This window comes from Silene latifolia, chromosome 5 (genome assembly GCF_048544455.1).
Source record: "Silene latifolia isolate original U9 population chromosome 5, ASM4854445v1, whole genome shotgun sequence".
In the NCBI taxonomy this organism is placed as follows: Eukaryota; Viridiplantae; Streptophyta; class Magnoliopsida; order Caryophyllales; family Caryophyllaceae; genus Silene; species Silene latifolia.
Window position 1 is genome coordinate 46,425,370 of NC_133530.1, and position 6,387 is coordinate 46,431,756.

A 6,387-nucleotide genomic window follows, 5' to 3' on the forward strand; every position below is an offset into this window, starting at 1 on the left:
CATATAGAGGTCTTTACGGACTACTGTTCTACTATCCCCGCCACAAAGGGGGTACCTCAAGACAAGATTAAGGAGGTCTTTGTTTCCTTTTTCTTTTGACTCGACCCGGGGAGTGGGCGATCGACTTGGACCGTATGGCCGCGGGGGTCATAGATTGGGAGACCCTTGCTCTTGCTTTTTATAAGAGATATTTCCCTCCGCAGCGCACTAATCAGCTGAGGGCAAAAATCACTAGTTTCAAGCAGGCACCTGATGAAACTTTCTATGAAGCGTGGTGCCGTTTCAAGAGGTTGGTGAGGTCTCTTCCTCACCATGGTTTTGATCCGTGGTTTCTGTCCAATCAGTTCTACAATGGGCTATACGATGATCACAGAGCCATACTTGATGAATCATCCAACGGAAGATTCCAAAAGAACACTGACGATGATAAGGGATGGGCCCTTATTGAAGAAATGGCGACCCACTGTGCTGAGTATGGGAACCCGAGGGATGGTATTAGAACAGTTCATGCAGTCGATAAGCAAGTTGTGGCTCAGATGGAAGCCATGAATGCTAGGTTTGATAAGTTGGAGTTGCATTTTGCTGGGGAGCCTCAGACGGTTCATTTGCTTACTAGAGGGGAGACTGTCACATGTGAGAGGTGTGGGAGCAACGACGGTCGCACTGCTGTTGGCTGTCTTACAGAGAAGGAACAGGTCCTTGATTTTCAACAATACAGGCAAGGAGGGGGTTCTTATTATAATAACCAACGGGCAGTCCATCCCAATTTGAGGTGGACAAGTAAAAATGTGCTCAATCCTACCCCTCCGCAGCAGCAACAACCATATGTCCCTCCTCGTAGTGCTCAACAAGGCTTTCAGAAGCCTCCTTCCTTTTCTACACCTAATCAAGGTACATCATCTTCTGGTGGGGTAAGTGAGATAGGTGAGGTTAAGACGATGTTGCAGTCTTTGACAAAGTAGTGGCAGTTAAGTGACCAACAAAAAGATGCATCTATCAAGGCACTGGAAACTCAAGTTGCCCAGTTAGCCGCGAACCAGTCCACAAGGAAACCGGGACATTTACCGTCACAAGCCGATAAGAATCCACATGAGACGGTGAATTTAATTAATTTGAGGAGCGGTTATTCATATGAAGGACCGAAATCAGACCCGGGGAAGGAAATTACTGCTGATGAACAATGTTCTGTTGAAGAAAAAGAGCTGACGACAAAGAAAGTACTCGATCGGCTTGTTTCTGGGGGTCGATCGAGTAAAAATGCTGAAGAAAGGACTCGATCGAGTGGAATTCCTGCTCGATCGAGTGAACAGGAAAAAGAAGAGCTCGATCGAGTAAATAAAACTGCTCGATCGAATGATTTTGTTGAAAATTCTACTCGATCGAGTAATAATTCTGCTCGATCGAGTGATGCTGATAAAGAAGACCTCGATCGAGAGCCTTCTAGTGCTCGATCGAGTGAAATATCGCCTGAAAGACCATGTTCGAGAGGAAAGAAGTCTCGATCGAAGGATTTAGAGCTTGATCCGGCTGATACATTGGAAGAGAGGAATAAAGGGCTCGAGATACCCATCACGGTGCCTTTCCCGAGGCGTCTGCAGAGTACTAAGGCTAATCAACAATTCGGCAAATTTGGCGAACTCCTGAAAAGCTTGCAAGTCACTGTGCCATTCGCCGAATTGCTGACACAGGTACCCTCTTACCTTAAATTTATGAAAGAAATTTTATCACGTAAGAGGCACATTAACGACCATGAGGCGGTAGCTTTGACCGAGGTAGGGACGACCCTAGTTCAGAATAAGTTACCTTCTAAACAGTCAGACCCGGGTAGTTTTTCGATTCCGTGTCATATTGGTACTATACCCACTTAATTGATAATGCGTTATGCGATCTTGGCGCTAGCGTGAGTGTCTTACCACTCTCTCTGGCTAAAAGACTTGGTTTGACCAAGTTTAATTGCAAAAATATGACTGTTCAGATGGCCGACCGTAGTATATCACGGCCACTAGGTGTCATAGAGGACATACTGTGGACATGGGCCACATCTCGGTCTGTGGATTTGGGCCACCTACCGGTCCGTAGTCACGGGCCACCTGCACGCCAAGCCAAAATGTGGACATGCAACAGTCTAGAGAGCCATGCTCGGTGGCGTAAAAATGCTTTCGACCGGATCGCTTTAGATTGGCTGGTTTCGTCTCGGTAAAAGTCTCGAAACGATTAGAGATGTTCGGAGTCGTTACCAAGCATTTGTGGGATGCCTGGAACCCGTTCGAAATCCACTTTATACCTTAGTCAAACGAAGCACAAAGCAGTGTTTGACATAGGTACTAAAGATAAGGACTCGTCCCCCTTTTAGCATTCTATGCCTAAAATGAATCTCGTACGCCCTGGATAAGGCCATCCACTATCCAAAGGTTCTGAGTAAGGGGTGAGGGTACATATTGGGAAGCCCTTTAATCGGACACCCAATCCCGCCCGCGTTAGCGGCCTCTACTGATCGATCGTGGTTGTTTAAGTGCAAGTGTTCATAAAACGGTGTAAATGCATGAATGCACATCCAAAAGTGTTAACCTAACATGTGAGCTTCCTAAGTCGGTTTGTTAATCCAAATATCAAGCATAAGATGTCAAGTTGGATTTATGGTTGATTTGCATGTGAGAACGGAAATTAAACATCCATTTACCGAGTTCGGGTTATGATGCTTAACACGATCCATTTATTGAAAAAGGGTGTCAAATAACAAAGTGTAAAAATGTAAACTTGTCAATCAGATCCGTCATGTATTCGGATTAACCGTAATCGGGATCGTCCTAGACAAGTGCTAAAAACGAGGCAGAACAGTACCAGGCAGCCCCGTTAAGGCGCGAGCCTACTGGCGAGGTAAGGGGCTCTGCCCGGTTTTGAAATATGAAAGCAGAGGGCCTCTTGGGGCACGAGCCATGGGGCAACCCAAGGGGGCGTCTCCCGGTTTTTGAAAAGGTTGTTTAGAACCGTATTTGTGATTAAATAATTTGCAAGTATTGTTTGCATGACTCGGAATAATTACAATTATGTTAGTAATATTCGTTGTCGGACTTGCATGTTTGAAAAGCATAGTTTACAAATAGAAATGTAAAATGTTTGATTTGAACTAAATATATTAAGTTCATTTCTTTGTAATTAGTCAAGTTAATCATCGTACCCGGATTAAACCGACATGGTATAAGGAACCAAGGATGATTATGAATTATGACTAATATGTTTAAAAATGTAAACAAATGAGAAAAATGGTAAATAAAATAAAAGGGTGTTAAAATGCCCATTAAAAGGTAATTAACCATAAAATCATCGAGTCACGGAATAAACCGTCATGGTATAAGGAACCGAGGATGATTTTTGTAATGGTCAAAATATGTTTATCATAAAAATGAATTAAAATGGTAAATAAAAGAATATAAATTCCTTTAAAATGTAATTAACCAATTAATATCACCGAGTCACGGATTTAACCATCATGGTATATGGAACCACGGGTGATTATGATTTATGGTTAAAAAGTTTGTCATAGAAATGATTTGAAACATTCGAAATGGTAAAAACCGTAAAAGGAAAGAAGTAAAAATAAAAGAAAGTGTTGAAGGAAAGACGAACTCAAACACGTTTGAGTCTGACCTGGGCACCCCATAGAGGCGCGAGCCACCTTGCACAATAAGGGGCTTCTGCCTCAGGGCAAAACTCAGTTTTGGCTCGTCTAACCTAAATTTGAATCGTGTTATGCATCGTTCGTGCTTATAAACTCATCAAAACAGTAAAGACATAAAATAAATGAGATATTTACACCCTCAAACTTACGTATTTTGATGTTTGCGTCATAGACGACTTTAGAGACGGTTTTCTCGTTGTGACTACTCGCGATCAAAGAAGTTTAAAAAGAGTGCCTTAAAAAAGGATTTGGTTTTGAAAATGAGTTGAAAATATGTTAATTAAAACATGTTGATTAATGAGTTGAGTTGGTCGAATGGGTCGGTCGAATGCACGGCAACGGTACCAAACAATATGTGTAAGGCTTGTGTTTACGATCGTTAGGTCGTAAACACGTGTCGATTTTGTGACTAAGGAAGTCGAGTATAGAAGTTTAAGGGAGATGTGAGGGGGCGGACTCTCGCGTGAAGATTATGGGGGTACGATGGTGAGTATTTATATAGAAATGTGGGATGGTAGGTCGGTTGAGTTTTCTTGGAGGCTAAGCAGACATCCCATTGAGGCGCGAGCAAGCCTGCTATGCAATGGGGTGCCCTGTCCTTTTCAATTTGGACGTGGCCAATTCTCCATCCATTGTTTGGTTGGTTTGATTTGTGGCAATCAAATAGGATGTCGTGTAACAATATGGGCATCTAATAAGATGATTTTAGGTGTTACTTGAGGTAGGTGTTTTGTGTGCTTGACTCGGGTTTGACCCGTGTGAGTCGGGATTTGAATTTTCGAGTCGGTTTTTGGCCCGGTGTCGGTTTTGACTCTAATTAGGGTCATTTTAATGGAAATGACATGATAAAGACATTCATGGCATTAATTTTGACATTCGGGATTTGGGTTGACTCGGGTTGACTCAGGTTGACTCGAGTTGCGGGTTTCTGAGTCGGTTTTAGGTCCGAAGACGGTTTTAACTCTAAATAGTGTTATTTTAATGCAAATGAAGTTAGAAAACTTTTGAAATAATTTTTAATATCCGAGTAGTGCATTAAACCGTCTCATATATAGTCAATCCACGCACGCATATCAAAAACACGTTACAGTCCGATCATCATCGGGTGGTTTTTGGAAGGTGCAGATACTGGGTATCTACGCATACCTGTCAAGATCGGGAGATTCTTTATTCCCGTTGACTTCGTTGTACTTGACATCCCCGAGGACATATATACCCCTATCATTTTAGGGAAACCATTTTTATTTACTGCCCGTGCAGTGATAGACGTCGGGGGCAAGATATTGACTTTCCAGGTTGGGGACGAGGAATTGATATTCCATCAGTCTAAGTCCCGAAGGGCTCCCATGCAAGCTCAGCCTTGCAATGCCCTCTCTTCTATTGACCCTTCTATTGACACTCCAAATGAATATTTGGAACATCGTGCTGCTATCGTGACCCCTCCGCCTCAGATTGAGAGCAAAAAGGAGGAAAGTTTAAATCTCTTTTTCCTTGCTGCAGTAATGGATGAAGATAATGCAGGAGCTGTCAAGAAGTATTGTGCAATTAATGTCAGTCATAGTGGGAGCGATGATGTTAAAGCTGGTGAGAAAGGAGTAAGGACGAGAAAAGTTCGCGCGTATGTGGACGCCAACTATTCTCTTCCTAACGATTCAAGTTCAAGCTCATGGAAATTGAAGAGGACGATTAATGTTGCTGAGGTGACGTCCTCCAGTCAGGAGCCCTCCGAGGGGCTGCTGAATTGCTTTGAGAAGTGAGCGGGGAAATGCCCCGTGTAACAAATTGTATAAACAATTTTTAATTTCCGTCGGATTTGTTTATTGCTTTTAATTAGGACAATTAGAATTTCGACATTTTTAGCATAGATTAGAAGACTATAGACTGTTACTTTTTGTATTTGGTATTTCGGGATATTTTTGCGAGTGTTTTTATGCAGGTTTGGGGAATTATACTCAAATTCAAAGGCTTACACGAGGAAAAGAGCTCGATCGAGTACTTTTTGTACTCGATCGAGTGAAATTTGCTCGATCTAATGATTCCATACTGCTCGATCGACAAAAGCTGAAGAGGGGAGTGCTCGATCGAGTAACTTTTTACTCGATCGAGTAGATGCACACAAGAAGTTCTCGATCGAGTAGTGTTAAACCACTCGATCGAGTGATTTTGGAAATGACGCGCAGGGAGTCTCCTTAACTTCCTCCCTTTTTACTCTTAATTCATTTCTTCTTTCATTATTTCGTCCTACCCCCATTATTTGCGATAAAAAAACCCCCAATTCCTCCATTTTTCTTGCCCATTTACCAAATCCACCACCTACATTTTGTTCCTTGCTAATTAATCGTCATTTGCCCTCTGTTTTCCCTTTGATTTACGCTACTTTACACGGTCAATTGAGGATTCTTGGGTTTCGCGGGTTTTCAGTCAAAAAAAATCGCCATATTAGCTTATTTAGTCGATTAATTGCTCAATTTGTAGGTTCTTCATCATCAAGTAAGTAATTCCTACACTACTTTGCATTTTAATTTCATTAATTTTGTTTTTTATGAAGTGAATAAGGAATTAGGGTTTCGGTGCTCATATTAGTGTAGATACCCGTATCCGTCGATATTGGAATTTATAGAGAACCCGACAAACACCCGATGATGATAGGACGCATGTATTCTTTAGTTGTCATTGTCATTATTTGGAGCTCGTTTTACGATGTAGAA

At 42.1% G+C, this 6,387-nt stretch overlaps 1 non-coding gene across 1 annotated transcript; it reads right to left on the minus strand.

The window, feature by feature from the left end:
• Positions 1–213: 213 nt before the first annotated feature.
• On the minus strand, positions 214–319 carry LOC141658224 (small nucleolar RNA R71). The gene has a single exon (XR_012549122.1). It is a non-coding gene; the product is annotated as a small nucleolar RNA R71 (small nucleolar RNA).
• Positions 320–6,387: the final 6,068 nt, after the last annotated feature.